Here is a 22218-nt window from a genome sequence, read left to right on the forward strand (position 1 = left end):
TGATCTATACAAATGAACAGGTGCACACTCTTCTGCACAAACACTTGTACATGTGTAGAGAGAAAGTGTGTACCCGCGTTCAGTGTAATGTGTGAAGACACCTGCATTCTAGTCCTATTCCTCTTGCTCTGATGATTCTTTCCCATGTGATAAGGGCATTGCATATGCAAAACAAGCCATGCTGATTCTAGATGGAGTTGCACTCCCCCTGAAAGACCAGATGCATAGTCTGGGAGCGGTCTTTGATCCAGATTTGTATCTTTGAGACCCAAATGGTCTTAGTGGTGGTTGTTGGCATCCGTCTGTCTTGACCTTTGTGGTAAGGTTTGCCCATTTCCAGCTCTTGCTACTTCACCAGCTATGGTGGTTGCTGGACAATGAAAGCTTTGGCCACAGTTTTGCATGTGCTCTAGTAACCTCCTGTCTAGATTACTGTAACATGCTCTGTGTAGTGCATACCTTGAGGATGAACCAGTGGCCCATCTAGTCCAGCATCCAATTCTCACAATGGTCACCCAGATGCCTGTGGAAAACCACCAAGCAGGAAAAGTATAAAGGCTATGTTCAGAGGTTTGTTTGTTTGTTTGTATGTATGTGTGTGTGGATTGTTTTGTACTGCAGTATTGATTTTTATTGGTGTATTGGTGTATTGTTGTATATATATATATGCACACTGCTTTGTGGGCACCTGTGATGAAAAGCAGTATATAAGAAAATAAATAAATAAACTCAAAATTACTTGGGGCCGTTTCCAAAGTGAAACTGATGCATTCAGAACCTTCCATCAATCCATTTTGTATTTCTGAATTTAGTGCAGAGCACCATGCATAACACAATTTGTCACAGCTTTCCAATTATTTCAGTTCTTTTGCATCTTTCCCCCCTCCTTTACATTGATGATGTATACATGTGAGCACTGATAAAACACGGGGGGGACGAGACGACCCAAAACATTCAGGATTTCTTTTTGATTGGTGTTTTATCAGTGGACACATGCACATCGGTAATGCAGCATGGATAAAAGATGCAAATAAAAGGAAGGCACCAAAAGTTGTGGTAAACTCTGTATGTTCCCTTCCTAGAAAACTGAAATTCTACTAGTTAAGCCAAAACCCAGGAGGAGTGGAATGCAGAACAGGCCACCACTCAGAAGTCTCTGTCTCTTGTGCCAGACACCCTCGGAGATCTTACTGTCTGGCGCATGAGTAGGGCCTCAGATGCAGGTCTTAATGAATGTGTAGGAATCAGGTTAAACCCAGGCCTTTGAATTGACTGCGTGCTATGCACATATTACTTTTGGGCTGTTTTTAAAAGAGACAAATTGAAATCCACCGATTTTATTGCTTTTTTTGGAAGAAAATTAAACACCAACACAACACTTTTGGATCAAATGTAAGTTTGCTACATATTGTACTGTAGAAGACCAGTGTCCCCCACTTTTTTGTCTCTCAAGAGGTTGCACTGAAGGTCACTGCTATGCAAATGGTGGTTGGTACAGGAAGCTTTGATGATCAGACCACTTGTTTCAGGGCCCAGATATGAAAGAAAATAGCCTTTCCTTGGGTTTCCAAGTGTGAAAGCTTTGGAATGGACAAATTGAATAAGTTGCTGAGGGCACAGCCTGTTTTCAATAGGAGCAATAATGTCAGATAAACTTGCCAGGGCACAAAATATGGGTCACATGGCATAAAGTTTTATTGTGGATGCAGACATTAAATTACCCTGTGCTCTTCTGAGTGTGCTGCCTTATCTATATTATGCATATTGTGGTGATAGGATGTGTAGTGTGGGCTGCCTTTGGCCACAGAATTATTTGAGAGTGACTTGCCTTTGCTCATTGTAGTAGCTTTTTTAACTTGATGTCTTTTAAAACCTGGATAATACCTATATTAATAAGGGGAATGAATAGAGGCTATCATTTAACATCCCTCCCATCTCCATGGCTGCTTGAGGATTTTGTCAGGCCACAATAAGATACAAATCAAGCTATTTTACTAAGTGATATGCTAAATAAATATAGTCTTCCCCTTGCTGAGGGTCACCACTCATGTACATCTGGGAATATCAAGAGCAGAAATGTTAGGTATCATGTTTGCTACACTACACATCCTTTTGACTGACACCCAGAAGCAGGCCTCCTACTTTGTGTATGACAGAATCAGTGTGCAAACTGATTTCTCCTGGCGGACACCTCTTCAGTGAAGGAATCCCAGGAGTTAGTCATTTCAGTATTGTGGGCCCTTTGCACAACAACGTCAGCCTCCCCTGGAGTTAATGCTGGTCTGGGAAAGCCATTTACCTTTCCCATAGGATTGCTTTGTTATTTTGCTGTGATTATTGTGTGGCTTCTGCAGGTTTGTGAGCAGGGTATAAGACTGAGTTGGTAGGCAATGAGTGGGCAATGGCAGGTGCTCCACAGCTGGTTCCCAGCTGAACTGGCTGGCTGATGGCCGGGTGCTCCAAAGCCAGCAGCCATCTGGACCAGCAACCATGGCTGGCTATTTTCTTTTGGGTGAGCAGGTAGTGGCTTCCTATTCTGCCACTTTCCCAATTTGTTGCCTGACCCATGAGGCTCACCTTGCCTCAAGGTCAGGCTGGCTCTCTACGAGATCTCCTGAAATCATTAATATTCACTCTTCCTCCATCCGAATCTAATCAAAGCAGCACTATTATCACCTATCAATTTTATATGGACAGCTGTGAGATGTTGAGTGTCCTTCATAAGAAGTACATTTAAATTCCTCCTAAAGCGTAGACTCCCCTCCTTTGATAAGCACGAACAAGGGAAACATTCCTTTTTTGTGCACCTGGAAATTGCTCTTATAGGAGCACTGTACATTTTGGTAATCAAAGGCTACAGCCGCCCTAGAACTCCTGAACTGAATGACTCTCCTTCCTTGAATTTCTTCTGTGTGTCCTCCTTGAGTTTTGCCAGCAGACACTTCGTCTTTGCTCTTGGTTTGGTGCCTGTTCTTACAGTGCTGAAAACTTGAACTCCAGGCAGTCCCAGGTAAGAGTTTTGCTGGAAAACATGAAGCCTGACTTAGTTTGAACCCCGGTTCTGAGAGTTCCCCTCCCATGCACTTCCCCTTCTAGTGAACTCCACCTGCTGATGCTTTTCTGCACTGAGGAAAGTTCTTCCTTTTCTTCCCTCCTTTTCGTATTCACCCCGATGTCCCCTATGTTCTCTTTCTGCATACAGCCAGAGTATAAGAAATGAATAATTTTATCTTTCAACAGTGTTTACATTCTCACTATAGTTCCTCCCTTTCTCAGAAGGCACACTATCATCACACAACCCCTGTGGCTGGCAGATAAAAACAGAAACAAAATACAAAATATGTATTACTTAGCGAAAGACGATGGTGTAGTAAAAAGCAGAATATCAATGGATGGCAGCCATCACACTATTGCTGTTTTCCCCCCTGTGCACTATTGACAGCCTTTGTAGTTATCATATTGCCATTTTGCTTATTTTCTCAGTACAGTGGTACCTCGGGTTGAGAACTTAATTCGTTCTGGAGGTCCATTCTTAACCTGAAACTGTTCTTAACCTGAAGCACCACTTTAGCTAATGGGGCATCCCACTGATGCTGTGCCGCATGATTTCTGTTCTCATCCTGAAGCAAAGTTCTTAACCTGAGGTACTATTTTCGGTTAGCGGAGTCTGTAACCTGAAGCGTCTGTAACCCGAGGTACCACTGTAAAGCCAGGGGTCGGCAAGGTTTACCGGCCATGGGCCAGATCACTCCCACAGAGATTGTCCGTGGGCCGGACTGGCGCAGCGTGATGCCAGAAATCGCATCTACGCATGTCGGTGGTGCCCGAAATCGCTTCTGAGCATGCCCAGATGCTGAAAATCATGCCTGCGCAGAAGTGATTTTTTGGCGTTTGGACATTCACAGAGGCAATTTCCAGCGCCCCTTGGCGAGTCCCTGTGCCGCGCTGCGCTGGTTTAGTACAGTGTGCGGGGGACTCACCGAGTGGGTGGCTCAGTTTGTGGGGGGCTCATGGGCCGGTAAAATGGTCTTCATAGCCGCATCCGGCCCATGGACCGCACGTTGCCGACCCCTGCTCTAATCCTATCTTTGCTGTTGTCCCAAGTACTTTATAAAGACACTTGACTACCTTGACTAAATACACTAAAGTTACTGACATTCAGGATTCATTCACATTTCTGCCTGTCCTGCCACTTCCTCCCAGAAAAAAACCCCGCTCTTTACTTCTGAATCGGAGCATATGTAAATTGCTTTGATTCAGTGGTAAAGAACTGGTTTTCCTGAGCAAATTGGTGGGGCAAATGGAAAACCACTGGAAGGCAAGCAGAAAACTGCTCAGACCTGTGCTTCCTAGATTACGAGATAAGTGGAAGTGTGAACGAGCCCTCTGTTCCTGTGTATTTGGAAAATGTTCTAGTTTCTGAGCCAGCTCCACTGGGTGGTCAGCAATCAGTCTTCTGGCAGAAGAGAGTCAGGATCACAATGGGAAATGGTCCCCTCAGGACATTTGAGCTAAACACATATTCCCCCTCTGGGTATTTTTTGTTTCAAAAGGGTTTATTAGTCCCTTGTTTGCATACACATATAGAGACACTTGTCCTAATTAAGTGTGTAAAGAAAATAATTGCTTTAGATATTTCAGGGCTTAACTATAGCCTAGAACCAGGGTAGCCAGTGTGCCCTGTAGATATTGTTGGACTACAACTCTCATTAGCCCCTGCCAGTATAGTCAATAGCCTGGCATGATGGGTGCTGCAGTATAACACCATCTGAAGGGCACCACTGGCTCCCCCTGGTATAGAAAAAAGGTTGTGGGGTGAAACCTTGTTAGGCGAGACTCAAATTAAGCAGTAGGTTTTCTTATAAAAGAAAATATGCAGCAGTCCCTTAAAAAAAAGAAGAAATACATGTTTTGAATAGCGTTCTACATTCTTTTCCGCTGAACACGCTTGACATTTTTCACTGAAGTACTTTAATAACATAGGGGATTACATATACTAGATGCAAAGCAGTTTCCTTTCCGGTATGTAAAAAGAAATTGCTTTGTTTAATGTTCAGGACAGCTCCAAATTATCAATCCCATCGGAAAAAATAGCCGGAATGACCTTTTTTGTGTTAACTTAATGAAAGTGGATTTGGATGGGTTTCTTTGAAACTGAGCATGGTAATAAAGTTTTACTGATCCATGGTAGAGAAGGAGAGAGAGAGAAAGAGAGAGAATCAGTTTGGAGGATATGGATTCTGCTGATCACAGCAGCCGCCATTTATTTAATATAGGCTCATGGCTAAGAGGAAACAGAATTGTAATACTCCTCTGGATTCCTTAAGGGGCTGTTGAGAATGCAATTTATATAACTTGCATAGCATACTATGCCGAGGAAGGGCAAAACTAGCTACAATGTTAAGTGAAGATTATTTCACTTCCATATGTTGGCTGATTTGTTACGAAAGCTTTTTTTAAAAAAGCTATTAAAAGCAGAAAGTTCTGAAGCAAATGATTTAGAGAGTGAAGGGAGGGGGGTCCCCCCTCCATCTTTCAGGTCACAGGGGATTATTCCTCAGGAACATCTATATATCTCTAGTTATTATGAGGCATAAAAAGTAACTACAATAAATACTGTTAGAATAAACTGTGGTTTGGGATTGTTGTTCTTTTTTTGCAATCTCATCTTGAATAAATTCTTGAACACATTCAAGAGCAGGGCTTTGGACTTCTTAATGATGAATCTTTGTCCTCTCTTTCCAGTAAAACCTAAAAATGGTGCCCCTAGTGTACATTACTTGCTGTGCCATGGGGGGATATCCAAAACAAACACAGTGGTGCATCTAGTCTTCTGTTATTGGGCTATATTTGTACCTACCGTGACAGACAGAGAATGGAGGAGCAGGGCAGCATTCCACATGATGAGCCCCTAGTTCCCCCTCCCACACTCTACAGATTCCTTAGATTTGTTAAACAGTTCGGTGACAGGGCTAGATGTTGACATTTGTGTTCGGAGGATTTGCAGGAAAGTAGGGGACGCAGGTGGCGCTGTGGGTTAAAGCCTCAGCGCCTAGGACTTGCCGATCGAAAGGTCGGCGGTTCGAATCCCTGCGGCGGGGTGCGCTCCCGCTGCTCGGTCCCAGCGCCTGCCAACCTAGCAGTTCGAAAGCACCTCCGGGTGTAAGTAGATAAATAGGGACCGCTTTCTAGCGGGAAGGTAAACGGCGTTTCCGTGTGCGGCTCTGGCTCGCCAGATGCAGCTTGTCATGCTGGCCACGTGACCCGGAAGTGTCTCCGGACAGCGCTGGCCCCTGGCCTCTTGAGTGAGATGGGCGCACAACCCCAGAGTCTGTCAAGACTGGCCCGTACGGGCAGGGGTACCTTTACCTTTACCTTTACTATGGAGCTCTTAGGAATATATTTGTGGTTTCAAAGGGCTTGTCTTGTCTGGCTAATAACTTTTGTAAACGCCAGTGCAACAATAACACCCATGCCTTTCATTCTCTTCTAGAAATGAGTGTGGAAGGGAAATTTGGTCAAGAGTACAACTGGGAAAACCTTCTTTCCCCCTCACACACCTTCACCTGGCACACAAACAGCTTCATTTCTAGGGACACTTCTGGCTCCCATTTCTAAAGCACCCCTTGATGGCAGCAAAATTGCCAGCTGCTCTTTGCTGCTGCATGGAGAATTGTGTGGCTTCTGTGCAGTCAAGTTTTTTAAAAACCACCCTCAGCCACCTTGTAAGCATTTACACTTGATTTAACACTGCCCGTAATGCTTGAATCTTCTCTCCCAATCTCCCACCCCCCCAGCTCCAAATTTGAGCCAAAACTTTGATCCTGGCCCTTGTCAGGGCTAAGCTGTAGGCAGAAAGCTGAGGTAAGGAACAGGACATCAGAGTCAAGGAACAAAGCCAGAGCCGGAAAGCAAGTTAGGATGGAAGTTCCCTTCCAGCTCTTCTCTTCTATGATTCTAATGGCAAGCCAGAAGAGCAAGACGAGGGGCAGTATCAAAGAGCAATGAAAGAATACAGGAATACAGAAAAGGTCAGAAAGACAATGTTATTCAGGTAAAGCACACCTAGAGCAGGAAGCCATCTTTACTTCTTCCTGCCTCAGAGGGTTCATTGGGAAGCCTTGGTAGATGAAGCCAGCCCAGGGCCTGAGGGTAACTCACTGCTCAGGTAGAAACTGTAACCTGAAATATGGTGGTATATCACACTGGGTAGCTGTGCACATACATTGGTACCTCAGGCCTAGCTGTCAACATTTTCCTTTTTTAAGGGAAATTTCCGTATGCCAAATAGGATTCCTCGGAAGAAAAGGAAAAAGTTGAGAGCTACGACCTCGGGTTATAAACACTTCGGGTTACAAACACTTCGGGTTACAGACTCCGCTAACCCGGAAGTAGTACCTCGGGTTAAGAACTTTACCTCAGGATGAGAACAGAAATCGTGCAGCAGTAGCGGAAGGCCCCATTAGCTAAAGTGATACCTCAGGTTAAGAATGGTTTCAGGTTAAGAATAACCTCCGGAACGAATTAAGTACATAACCAGAGGTACCACTGTATTCAAAGACTCTAAATTAGAGTCCTGATAGTGCCTGCAAACAGAGCTGTTTTCAGGTTGTTGGGCTGTGTGTGTGTGTGTGTTTTTAATATTTTGGCAATGTAGTAGTGGGCTCAGGGGCATACAAAAAAACTGTGCCAAGAGACCTCGAGGCCATTCCTCCCCTTGGTAATATAATGTGCTGGCTAGGTTAGAGGTAACACATGCTGTTGTGTGCACAGTCTTGTGGCACAGGCCCAGCAAGTCAGTTTCTGTTTGAATTGACAGAATGCCTAGCTGCTCTGCATGCAGATGTTTGTTTTCACATTGTGCAAGGAACCCTCCCTCTTCAAAGGTACACTTGTTCAGTGACCACCTGTACTCCTAATCATGGTAGGCTGAGTCATTTGTTAGATAGTACTTTGACATCTTTATGTGATCATTGCAACAGCCAACCTGATGTGATTGGTCATTGTTTGCTTTCTTAGACTTGAATGAATTCGTTCCCAAAAAATTCTGTTCATTTTTGTGTCTGAATATATTCACCAGGTGTGTTCCGCCTGCTCTGATATTTGCTGAATATTCTCTAGATACTTGATACCTGTATTTGACACCCAGTGATGCTGGATTTCAGTATTTGCCAGGGGAGAGTTTGCATAATTAATCAATGGTCTTCAGTACATGACAGTACTGATAGCTGAAATTGGAATTCAAGATGGCCTTAGCAGATGGGAAAACTGGGCCCAAACAAACAAAATGAATTTCAATAGGGACAAATATAAAGTTCTACACTTACGCAGGAAGATCCAGTTGTAGAAATCTAAGATGGGTGACACTTGGATAGCCAGTGGTACATGTGAAAGGGGTCTAGGGGTCTTAGTAGACCACAAGTTTCACATGAGCCAACAATGTGATACAGCAGCAGCAAGAAAGGAAAGGAAAGGAAAGGAAAGGAAAGGAAAGGAAAGGAAAGGAAAGGAAAGCTAATACTATTCTAGGCTGCATCAACAGAAGTATAGTGTCCCGATCAAGGGAGATAATAGCAAAGTTCTAATGACCCGGAAGGTGCACGCTGGCTCCCTCGGCCAATAAAGCGAGATGAGCACCACAACCCCAGAGTCGGCCATGACTGGACCTAATGGTCAGGGGTCCCTTTACCTTTACTTTAATTTGCCTTGGTCAGACCACACCTGGATGACTGTGTCCAGTTATGGTTGCCACAATTTTAAAAGGATATTGACAAGTTGGAATGTGTGCCGAGGAGGGCAATCAAGATGATCAAGGGTCTGGAAACCAAGCCTTAGAATAATATTTGAGGGAATTTTGTATGTTTAGCCTGCAAAAGAGGAGACTGAGGAGGGGATATGATAGCTATCTTCAAATAACTAAGGGTCTGTAACATGGAAGATACGTAGAGCAAGCTTGTTTTCTTCTGCGTCAGAGGTGAGGATCCGAACCAATGGATTCATGTTACAAGAAAGGAGGTTCCAAGTAAACACCAGGAAGAACTTTCTGATAGCAAGACCTGTTTGTCAGCGGAACAGACTTTCTAGGGAGGTGGTGGACACTCTTTTCTTGAATTTTTTAAAGCAGAGGTTGGATGGCTATTTGTCATGTATTCTTTAGTTGAGATCTCTGCATTGCAGGGGTTGGACTAGATTACTCTTGGGGTCCCTTCCAACTCTACAATTCTATGTAAACTACATTAGTAGCACTAGCCTATACATATTTACTCAGGAGTAAATTTCACTAAGTTTAATGTGGCTCACATCCATCTAAATTATACAATTGCAGCCCTGAGCTCAAGGTGATTTATTTTTAAGTAGACCTGTATACAATTGCATTGTAAGGGGATTTTATTGAATTGTTAGCTTCCAAAGAGCCTCAGGCTTCCCCTAAAACTATTTGACAGTTATTTGGCATGTAATATTTGACTATTTCTGTTGGTTGTCAAGCAATGTTATTTAATATTTAATAGTTCTAACAGTTACGTAATGGTAGTTTTTTACATCTAACATGCAGTGATGTTTAACAGTATTTGACAGTCTGGAGCTTATCATTACATATTTGAAGTGTGCCAAAATCAAGCAACCAATAAGTCTAAACCATTTGAATCTTTATTTTGAATGTTTTTCTTTTCTAAAAAGATTAGATTGAAAAGGTGAATATTGAATCCAAAATATGAATGAAAGTGAGAAATTTTGAATATTTTCAGGTATTCATCTCCAGTGAATATATTGGGATCTTAAATATTCAAAATTACCCATTGTGGTTCGAGGACCCGATCCCCGCAAAGTGGAATGAATACACAAGGACACGTGACATAAGGTTAATGGGCAAGAAAAGGCCACAACTTTATTGATTACAGCAAGTGAAAAGGTATTGGCTTAGGCATTGGATTACGTCAGCTGACTCCACCCCCTCAGAGAGGGGTGAGTCTAAAACAGGGGGGTTTATTCACCAGTAGGTGGAGCCTGTTGATGCTCATCCAACTATAAGCTCTCCCCTGATGTCACCGAAGGTCGTGCCATGGCCTCCCGCCACGCAGGCATCGGACAGAATACACGACCGCCAGATTCCTTTAACAGAATACCCAAAAATTGAAGGCATAGGCGATGGCCACACCGAGCCCTTCGACACACCACAACACATTATTCCAGTGCCTAACCTACCCACCAATACCACGAAAGTTGTGACGATTGCTACGAGGTAGGCAAAAAAACCAAAAAGCCTAATGCCAAATGGAAAAATCCCTACCAGGCCCCCCGGACAACCAGGGCGACCAACCTAAGGTCCATAGCAAGGCCAAAGAAAACTGAGACCCTGAGCTCAAAGGGAGTGGAGGGTGGGTGACTCGCGACGGGACGACGAAGAGTGAGGCTGGGGGGGCTGGCGCCGCAGCAATTTAGGCTGCTGTACATGCCCCCTTGGAGGCACCTGGTTGGGTGCCTGCCGGTGGACGTGGGCGCCAGCCAGGTCAGTGGGAGGCAGGGGGCTAACGCCCACTGCTTGAGGCGGAGCTCAGCTCCCGCCCACAACCACTCCCCTCTCTTCCAGGAGGAGAGTCTTTACAGAAGGCAAGCAAAATAACTGTAAAAGACAGGAACATCAATAACTTAGCACAAAATACAGCTGCTACGATGTGCCCCCCCCCCCAAAGGCTCAAAAGCTCAACAACTTTGGTGTCCAGATTTTCACTTTTAAAAATATGGCAACCCTAATCTATGGCCATGCAGATAGAGCTGGACTACAACTTCCATGATCCATGACCATTGGCCCTGCTGGCTGTGGCTGATGGAAGCTGTTCAACAACCTCTGAAGTCGACAATCCTCACCTTATGTTCATAATCCCTACGTGTCTCACCACCATCTGAGGTTGGGTAGGAGGGGATAGGAGAAAGTGTCTTTTCAATCATCGTGCCTCACATTAGGAATGTCCTTCCAAGAGAACCATCTCCAATATCTTTTTTTAAAAATTGGATCATGCATTACAGCAAGTTGAACCACTGATTCCCACTGTTTTATGATTCATGTGGTCTATGGAATGACTGATGACATTGCTGGGCTCTGTGCTTCATATTGTTTTGTTGCTGAATGTTGCTGTATTGTTTTGCTCTTTAAGCTGTACACTGCCCTGAGAGCTTGTGCTGAATGGCGGCTCATAAATTCTGGACGTAAATTAAATTAATAAAGAAGTGAAACCCTCTGGAAGACATATTGTCGAAGGAGCTGACAAAGTAAGCCACACTGAACTATAAGAGAAATAAAATAGGACAAACAAGTAGTAGATTCACTGTGTGATGCAAGAACATGGGGTCATGATGAAGGATACCACTGACAGATGAGTGAGATCTCAGAGGAAATCTCCGGGACAACGAAACCATATTATTTCAATAAAAACTGGGTACCATGGGAATACAGCCCCTGCGTTGTTTAATCATACATGGTGATATGGGCTTTGTGTTCATTTTAATAGATTCTTAAGCTCAGCATGGAAGCATTATTAACAAAAGAGCTTTGTTGTTAAATGTCCCCGAAACATGACATTTTACAGGATAGAATTTGTAAGCAAACATTTCACGCAGTTCCATTTACAGAGAAGTTATAGCTCCCCAAACAGCCAACTTTATTGTTAAATCAAATGGAGCTTAGTACCCAGTCCTTGTAAACGTCTGGAGCAATGTTTTTATTTCAGGACATGTGTTTCGGTGTGTGGACATAGGGAGAAAAATTGACTAACAAGCCAAGAGATTCTTAGATTCTCAGTGGTCCATATGTAAAAAAAGAAGAAGTCAATATTTGTTACTTTTAACCAACTGACAAGCTCTACAGTCTTTCAGGATCACTGGCACATTTTCAATTGCTCTGTATATACTGAAGGTATTTGTAGCAAAGTTACTGTTTTCCTCACCTTAAGATCATGAAATGGTCTCCTAAGTCACCACCAGACACAGATTTTTTTTTTCTGGGAGGGATTCTGCCGCAAACTGGAAAGTTAGGTTTGCAGGTTGGAAAGTGGTAGGGAAATGCACTAACAAGTGCAGAATAAATGACAAATTAATGGGAATAAGTTTAACTTCTGTGCAAACAAATCAGGATGGAAGATCCCCTGAATATGATTGCTGCTCATTTTGATCAAAGCACTTCTAAAAGGTCATGAGGTCATATTAACTCCTATTTTTAACAGCAACAGTAACAATGGAAAAATGCATACGGTAAGAAATGGAAGTCATAAGCATGTCACAGCAATTCTGTGCATGTCTACTGAGACATAAGCCCCACTGGTGCTTATTCCCAGTTAAGTGTGCATCGGATTGTAGTAAAGGAGCCAAATGGAGACAACCATTTGTCTCAGGGCCTACTAAGGCATCGGGGATATCATAGTCCTACTAGGATCATGCCTCTTCACCATGCAGGCGGTGTTGGTGATTGAATCCCACAATCTAATGGTGTCACACATTTACATATATATTTGTGATTGTGCATATGCTCCTCATGAGTCAGTCTGTCACAGAGGAATTTTGGACCTCCAGAGCAAAGCAGATCTCCTCTGAAGAGGACTGAAGCTAAGCATTCTGGTCCTGAAGCTGCAGATCCATTTTGGAGGTTCACGGGGGCTGCCGTCAATGGTGCTACTCTAAAGGTGACTATCAGGGCAGCTGTCAAAGGAGGAAAAGAACGGCTGCATTCCCAAATGAGTGAGTGATGGGAGGGGAAGCCGGCCTCTAAGCAAGGACCCTTCTCCCCTGCCAGCTTTTTCCAGGGTTCAGCCTTTATTATTCACCTATGCAAATCTATGGCGACAACACGTGTGTGTGTGTGTGTGTGTGTGTGTGTGTGTGTGTGAAACCATACCTGAAAACCTTCAGCCAAAGATCCTTGGGGCAATAGGGTCCTTGCTGGGTGGAGGGGGGTTTCCCCTCACCACTAGGATTGTGAGCAGCCTTTCTTTGATGGCTTCCCTGAAGCTTCATGCAACAAGTGATATCCCTGAATTGGTGCCAATCACACTTTCTAACAATAGATCCCATGCCACACAGTTCTGGAGGATGCCCTGATCCTCAGGAGCTACTTTAGAGATATGTGCTAGGCTGTTGCATGAATAGAGTTCCATTCACACTTCTCTGGGTCCAATCCATTGTGCATTCTCCCACCCCTTCCTTCAAGCCTCCACTGTTTAATCTAGGAGATAGCTGTGGAGAGGAAGGTGTGAGTGGTGGTCCTGCTTTTCTGAGTAGAGGGTTGATATTTCTCTTGTTCAGTTCCACACATAGCAGGTCAAATCTGGGAGCTTTCATGTGACTCTCTGAATGAGAGTCATGGCAAGAATCGTGGCAGTGCCTAATTTTGGGGTCCATTCATACCACTACCTTGTTCATTGCCAACACATCTCTTTTATCTATTATGCAGGTACAGATATGGTCATGGTTCATAGGTTGTCTGAATTGTTCCTCTGGAGCAGCAGATCCCATTTTGCATGACGCATCCAAAGCGTGTTGATAGCAGGTATGCACAGATGTGGCCTGTGAATGATTTATGCAACCCGTATACCACCCGGCTGGTTAAAAATGTGCAGGGGGTTGGGGCAAGCAAAGCCAACACTACCTGGCCAGTGAAATTATATGAAAGGATCTTACGAGGCAGGTCTGAAAGATTACAAAGTATACCTCCTTATTATGTTGTTGTTGTAGTAGTACTAATTTGTTTCTGGAGATTTGTTGCTATGATCCAGTAAGTCCATGAAGGTGCAAATGCACAGCATGGCTTTTGAACTTCAGCCAACCTTCCTCCCATCCCAGGTGTCCCTGCCAGCTGCTTCTCTAGGGGATGGGCAACTAGCAACACAGGAAGCTGCATTATAATGAGTCAGACCCAATGGTCCATCTAGCTTCAGTGTTGCCGATACTGATTGAAAGTGGCTCTGCAAGGTTTGAGGCAGGGAATGTTTCTCAGCCCTACTTGGAAATGCAGGGGGTTAAATTGGGGACCTTCCGCTTCCACAGCAGATGCTCTACTAATGAGCTTTGGCCCTTCCCACGCGGGTGGCGCTGTGGGTTAAACCACAAAGCCTAGGACTTGCCGATCAGAAGGTCGGCGGTTTGAATCCCCGCAACGGGGTGAGCTCCCGTTTCTCAGTCCCTGCTCCTGCCAACCTAGCAGTTCGAAAGCACGTCAAAGTGCAAGTAGATAAATAGGTACCACTCCAGTGGGAAAGTAAACGGCGTTTCCGTGCGCCAGAAGCGGCTTTGTCATGCTGGCCACATGACCCAGAAACTGTACGCCGGCTCCCTCAGCCAATAAAGCGAGATGAGCGCCGCAACCCCAGAGTCGGCCACGACTGGACCTAATGGTCAGGGGTCCCACTTACCTTTATCTTTATGTTGCTGTTTCAAAAATAGAGAAGACGATGCAGAGGCTCAATTGTGCATGCAGATATAGCGCCATGCACTTCTCTGGATATGTGTGCATGTATCCAAAATGAGGAACATTCTGGATGCTGTACAAAACCATCCATTTCTGTCTTATCCATCCTAATCCTGGATGTCTACCAACCCTAATTTTACCCTTTAAAGTATTATCTTTGCCGCCTCTTTCAGTTCCGCCTAATGAGAATGCCCTTATAACGAAAGGCTAGAAGGTGTTACGACAAAACAGAATTGTTCTTCTCTCTCTCTCAGACTATCAAGGAAACATTTAACAATGTTTCTCCCTTTCTCCTCATTAGACTAACAATGAGCAATGACAATTGCTTGTTCCAATATGTCTCTGGGAACACAGCCTAGCAGCTCATTATTAGCTGAAGCTGCGGAGACGGCATGGCCCAGATTGTCATTTCATGCACACTGATGTAATTCGGCACCAGCTGAGCTACAATGGCAAGCAACAGTGGTTATAAGTGGCCTCCATTTCTCTCTTTCTCCTGCCATTACAAGCATGTGGTATCTACCACATACATGGCAACGAATGGAAAGAGCTACATACCAATAATTGCCAGCCTTTGTATTGCCTTCACTGTCCAGAACTCTGAGCAGTCATTATCCCAGATATGCATGGGGAGAGTTATGTTTGGGCACAAGGGAGATCATGGGGACCACAAAATACCAGGAGGTCACTTGTTATACTTCCAGGTAATGCTGAAATTCAAAAACTTGAATTTTCCCCCCAGATTGTGATTCTGAGGATGGGGATCAGTGCACACAGATCCAGAAACCATAAATGATATGAACGAGCAAAAAATATTTCTGTGTGTACCCACCTGAGTGATGGCCCAGTGGTGCTAGTGGTCAGGTAGATTCCTCCCAGGTGCAGCACAATGCTCATTAGGGCAGGGATGGGGCAGGGATTAGGCAGCATCCGTGAGGTTGCAGGAGCTCCAGGTTGGTGGCAGAGGCCCTGCAGGTGTGCACATGCCTGTAGAGTCACTGCTGCTGCAGCAAAGCTTCCCTGACATCCCCACTGCTGCCTTCCATGTTGGCAGACATCCTTTGGGAGGATGTCGCAGACATAACAGGGAAGGTCTGCAGCTCAGTTACAGAGCCCCTGCTTTGCAAGCAGAAGGTTCTGTCCCCAGCATCGTCAGGTGGCACTGGGAGAGAACCTTGGCTGAAGCCCTGGAGAATTGCTGTCAGTCAGTGTTGACAATACTGAACTGGATGGACCAGAAGAGTTTGGAGGTTGAGAGCCAGCATGGTGTAGTGGTTAAGAGCGGTAGACTCGTAATCTGGGGAACCGGGTTCGAGTCTCCGCTCCTCCACATGCAGCTGCTGGGTGACCTTGGGCCAGTCACACTTCTCTGAAGTCTCTCAGCCCCACTCACCTCACAGTGTTGGTTGTGGGGGAGGAAGGGAAAGGAGAATGTGAGCCGCTTTGAGACTCCTTCGGGTAGTGATAAAGCGGGATATCAAATCCAAACTCTTCTTCTACTCTTCTTCTTCAATTCTACCCACCACTTCGTTTTTCTGCTTGATCCTTGATATATTATGAACACTGTTTTGGAGCATTGCACAGAGCCTGTAGCATTTAGCTGTATTTCTGGTTCCCCCCTCCCCCTGCCAGTGTGTGTGTGTGTGTGTGTGTGTGTGTGTGTGTGGCCTCCCCTGCCCCCCCCTTTAAGATATTATCTACTAACTTAAATCTCAGGGATTCTCTGAGCAGGCTAGTCTCTCCCTCTTGTTTGTCTATGGCTCCATTTTGGCTCTATTTCTGCTACTGCCTGAATGTTCATTATTTTAAGGACTGTTTTAAGGGGAAAATTCATCCACACAAAACTGGTATGTCAGGTGAAAATACTAAGCTCACCATTTGTTGTTGCTGTTTATATTTTGCTGTGGCCTTTGGCCTATCATGGGAAAACGGCTGTTTTGTTGGGGTTCAGGGGCATTGGGGTTCTAGTCAGAAGTGGGGATCTACAAGGGGCCAATCAGGCTGAAAAGCACTAACTTAACCCATTAGTATCCCTGGTTTATTAACCTTCTCCCTCACTAGACTGCTGTATAAGACTATTGTGACGTGAAGAGGCTTTCAAAAGCCAAACATACTGTTTATGATAGGTGAAAGACACCATGCTGTATGATGTGCTGAGCATCTGTGGCTCTTTGTGATGGCTTTGGTGGACTCACACAGGGCTGCTGTTGGTTGCAGCATATTGAGCTTTTGGTGCTGCTTTTTTGAGGTACTATGCACACCTATTAGCCACCAAGCCAATTTTAATATTCTGCTACTTACATACAGAACACTATAGAATTCTGGACCAGGCAACCTGAAAAACCTGCTTGAGTCCTAAAAGAGCTGCTCCTTGCCTTGCAGGCCTTTCCCCACCTGGCCTGGGAGGGCGGGACCCTACCTGTCCCCACCTACAAAAGCTGAGGCTGCAGAACAGACTCTTGAGCTGGGGGAGTTGGAAGGCGGGGGAGTTGTTGCTGTTACTGATATTATTTTTTATATTTATTTTAGATCTTACGATTTATGTGGAAATTGTTTAATTTGGTTGTGTACTTTTTGATGTTTTTTGTTGCTTATCTCCACTGTTCATGCTTGAAAAAGGAGAAATTGTCAACTCCTGGTAAGAATTACCTCAGAGATAGATCCGATAGTGTCTGTCAGGGCCAGTCCTACCATTAGGTGCATTGAGACAGCTGCCTCAGGTAGCAGTGTGGAGTAATGGGTAGTGTTGGAGTACGACCTGGCAGATCAGGATTCAAATCCCCACTCAGCCAGAACGTTTACTGGGTGACCTTGAGCCAGGCACCCTCTCTCATCCTAACCTAACTCTCAGGATAGTTGTGAGGATAAAATGAGGAGTTGGAGAACCATATATGCCACCTTAAGTTCCTTGGAGGAAAAGTGGAACCTAAATGCAATGAAATCTATCTATCTATCATCTATCTAATCAGGTGTGGCAGTGGTGACAGCCCCCTACCATTCTCCTAGAACACCCTGAAACCAAGCCTATATGCTGGTCTTGTCAGCAGTGTTGCTGTAAGATTCAGTTGCCAGTTGTGTTGATGTATGGCTCCAATTGCCATATGGGATGCAGGGATGCAATCTTGCCATTCACCACAAAGAGCAAAATGTCTTGGGAAAGCTTAAGCACCTGTATTACTTTTACACGAATATCCTGTTCATGTGCATTTTACAAGGCTGTTTAAGGAAATTTACATTTAGGGATTAATTAGTTCTCGTGATCCTCAGGAACAATGCTGATAGATGTCGGACTATATAGCTCCATAAAACTGCTGCTGTTTTTATTTGTATAGTTTGATTAACAGTAAATAGACATTGTAAATCAATAAGCTAGAGATGTTGCATTTGAAATTGTGTATGTGTGGCCTAGAGGACTAGCAGGTGACTAACAAGGAAGTTATTGAACCGATCCTTTTGCTAAACGATTTTATGCAAGGAAGGTTAGCCTGCTCGAATGCCTGGAAGTTAAAGTATGTTATTTACCCCCTGGACAGATATAGGACATGCAAGCTTCCATTTACTGCCCATTCCAAACCTAAGGCATTTCCTTCAGACTGAAAGGTTTTGCAGTCCATCAACTTTCTTCCTGATTGCACAGTCCCAAAGCCAACCTCTTCTGTAAGAAATAACCAAGAATGGATTCTGGACATTTCCCATTCGTGTTGGCTTCTGGACAATTGCAAAATAATGGCTGTTTCACAAATTCCGTATTTGTATCACACCCTACTTCCACAACCCTGCCAAGTAGTTTAGGCAGCAAAATGTCGCTCCTTTCAGATCCAAAGGTAAGGAATATTCAAAACAATGACATTCTGAGTCATAAAAAGCAAATCCAAGAGCACCATATTTTAACTGCATAAATCAGAAACAGCATTCTTGCCTAAAGTATGAGGCTATCCTGTGACTTTCCCTTGGATGGGCTGAGGGTCCAAGGACATGTTACATTAAAGTATGCTGCTTTAAAAAAAATAAGTATTTAGCACTGGCCATTTTCCTCTCTCTCTCTCTCTCTCTCTCTCTCTCTCTCTCTCTCTCTCACACACACACACACACACACACACACACAGACACACACAGCAGCAGCAGTTTGGGCCTTTGATCCAGAGTGGCACAATGTAGTACAGGGAGGCAGCCTGACATTTCCTCCCTGTACCATTTTACACTGAAAACTGCTTCTCTCTGCTGCTATTTTTCCAGATATCAGAGAGAAAACAGCACAGAGAGGAAAATGCCAACCTCATCCCCTTGCCCTGAGATTCTGATCCAGACTATGGCCCTACATTTCTAAAAATAGAAAGTGGAGAGCGCTAAGCATGGTTTAGGGCTTGCTAACCAGGTATCAGGTGGCACTGTGGTCTAAACCACTGAGCCTAGGGCTTGCTGATTGGAAGGTCGGCGGTTTGAATCCCTGCGACAGGGTGAGCTCCTGTTGCTCGGGTCCCAGCTCCTGCCAACCTAGCAGTTCGAAAGCAAGTCAAAGTAGATAAATAGGTACCGCTCCGACGGGAAGGTAAACACCGTTTCTGTGTGCTGCTCAGATTCGCCAGAAATGGCTTGGTCATGCTGGCCACATGATCCAGAAACGTTGGCTCCCTCGGCCAGTAAAGCAAGATGAGCGCCGCAACCCCAGAGTCGTTTGCGACTGGACTTAACTGTCAGGGGTCCTTTACCTTTTTAACCAGGTATCAGCCATTCACCATTATACTCATCCATAAACCAATGAGTACAAGGCAGTTCTGTATGTTCTTATATGATTACCCTTCCAACTGATGAAAATAATTTGGCTATTCTATACAACTACATAGATATTTTAAAGACCTAAGCCAGTGGTTTTCAACCAGAGTGCTGTGGCACCCTGGGGAGCCTTGAATGGTGGTCAGGGGTGTTGTGGGCAACACTGGACTCTGTCCCTCTTCCCTTTCCTCCCTCCTCTGATGACTTCTTATGTCTCTGCCTCCCAAAGGCTTGTGCAGCTGTTTGTTGCAGCAGCTCTGGCTACAATGCAGACGAATGGTGCCTCTGGGGCTGGCTAGGGGGTGCTGCTGCCAGGAGCTGAGGCAAGAGAGCGGGCAAGGAAGCCCAGTCTGCCAGCCCTTGCTGTTGGGAATGGACAGACAGGTCCCAGGCCCCTGTGGGGCACTGTGAGGAGGCACCTCTTTCTGGGGCAGGGGGGCAGCTCAGAGACCAGGGGCGGCAGCAGTGGCTGCCCAGAGGACTCCCAAGGAGAGGGGGGATGAGAGGAGGCTGAGGGAACATGCCACAAGGGAGAGTGTTCAAAAAAGGCTGCCAGCTCTGCAGGAAAAGGGTGACATAACTGGCCTTCTGAGCCCCACAGGGGTGTCACAGAAAGAATGTAGTTGGTCAAGGCAGCCATGGACTCAAAAAGGTTTAAAACCTATGACATAAGCCCTTAGGTAGGGTTGAAAACTTTCTGATATACAGTGGTACCTTGGCTGTTGAACGTAATCCATTCTGGAAGAGAGTTTGACTTCTGAATTGTTTGACAACTGCGGCGCAATGGGCAGTTAGCAAACTCAACTGAGAAAACTGAGAAACATGCCTCAGAAGCCGTTTGACTTCTGAGGTGCATTCAAAAACGGAAGCATTTCCAGATTTTCGGCATTCGAAAACTGAAACGTTCGCCTTCCAAAGTGTTCGACAACTGAGGTACCACTGTATATTTTTCAATGGGAAATGTACAATTTCTTTTAAAAATCATTGTTCCATAAAATTTACTAGTAGCATAATGAATGGATACAATACAGATCAAATAGGCAGCTTCAGAGTTGTAGTACTAATTAACTTTTTCATGTGACTATTCCTGGGAAGCATGAATGAATGTACTGCATAATAAATATAAATGCATTGATCTTTGGTCAGGCTAAAATGACTATATTAACTGTTTTCCATGCTTTGATTCCGCACCCCCACTTAAAAATGTGAACAATTTAGTTATTAAGCTGTCATATCTTCAAATATTTAAAAGTATTCCAGTAACATTACTTCCAAATAAAGCTTTGACTTGGTTTGAATATAACATGTGGCCACCTGTCATGGTCATGGATACTTTAGTTGAGATTCCTGCATTGCAGGAGTTGGACTAGATGACCATTGGGGCCTTTCCAACTCTATGATTCTGTGATTCTATGTAAACCACATTAGTAGCACTGGCCTATACATGTTTACTCAGGAGTAAGTCCTACTCAGTTTAATGTGGCTTGCACTCATGTAAATGAGTATACAATTGCAGCCTGAGCTCAAGGTGATTTTTTTTTTAAGTAGACATGTATACAATTGCATTGTAAGGGGTTTTTATTGAATTGTTTTCCCTAATCAAGTATCTGCCAGATTGCTAAGAGCTAATTAGAGCTTAAATGCAAATCATAATATTTCTCCTCCTGTATTTCTACTGACTGATTTTTTGAAAAAACACTTGGGAATCTAGACCTGTTTTACCATCCTGTAGAACTAATGTTGTTAAGAAAGCGTTTTAATCAGATCTGAATGCATTTGAAATATTTTGCCAGAATATTATTGTTGTTGGCTGCCTTTGGCACCAGATTTTTGTTGGGAAAGCAGGATATAAATTATATTGATCTGATCTTAATAAATGAATCTGTTTCAACGCTGCTTTTTTAGGGTTAGTTTACATGATTTGATGAATATAATATCAAGAGAAGAGGTGAATAAGGAGGGGGGAACCACTATGGGTGAATCGCCATAGGTAAAGCTGTAATTAAAAATGTTCTCTGTGGCCCATTTAAAAATGTACTGAACATCTGGGAAAATAAGGGCCTACATTCTCACTACCAAATGGGCCAGGAATTGAAGCCTGCAGGGATCCCAAAAGAAAACATAGAAGAACCTCCAAAGAAACTAGCTCAAGAATTAAAAACAGGCAAAACACTTCACCTCCAACATAATACCCTAAAGGTGGCAACACGCACCCTTAAAAACATCCCAGGAAAAATAGTAACACACTTGCTCACCCTTCCACCAAACTTACCAGACAGCAATTGGGGCGCCTTTTCTTCCTACTTTTCTAAAGACTATTGAAGGGTGGCTGGAAGACTAGGCCCAACCACTTTCTTTCTCTTCCAGAGATCTGGGTAGCGGGAGGCCTGCATTTGTCTCATCAGCCAGCCCTGCCACTGCCCAACATACAAAAAAATAAAATAAAAACCAGGAGGGGCAGAGACCTTAGTGGGCACTAAAGTGTTGGGTGCTTCATGGCATACAGCAGGCATAGACAAACTCGGCCCTCCAGATGTTTTGGGACTACAACTCCCATCACCCCTAGGTAACAGGACCAGTGGTCAGGGATGATGGGAGTTGTAGTCCCGAAACCTTTGGAGGGCCGCATTTGCCTATGCCTGGCATACAGGATGTGAAGTTCACACTGTTCCTTGGTTTGTCCCCAGCACCTGTCTTTTAGGCATAAATATGTTTTTTCAATATACTTTAAAAAAAATTCCTCTAGTTTTAATCATCTTGCAGCACAATTATTAAACGGAGGTAATATCATGTGACTATGGCCTGTGATGTGTTTAACTGATAACCTTGTCCCATGTAGAAGGGTACTTTTAATCCTTGCAATACAATACAATTAAACTAATGTAATTAGTAGCATTCCTACAAAATGTAAGATATAACGCCACTCAAGTAAAACACATTATGGTCCTGGGCGATCGGATGCCTTCCCCACTAAGAGTAATGCACATAGA

General features: G+C 44.3%; 1 long non-coding RNA gene across 1 annotated transcript in view; it reads left to right on the plus strand.

Annotated features, from left to right (window-relative positions):
- Nucleotides 1–22218, plus strand: part of LOC310840713 — a 249855-nt gene that overhangs the window by 188506 nt on the left and 39131 nt on the right. The gene's annotated exons all lie outside the window — the stretch shown is intronic.

The sequence above is a fragment of the Podarcis gaigeae genome, assembly GCF_964106915.1.
Source record: "Podarcis gaigeae genome assembly, chromosome: 3".
Lineage (NCBI taxonomy): Eukaryota > Metazoa > Chordata > Lepidosauria > Squamata > Lacertidae > Podarcis > Podarcis gaigeae.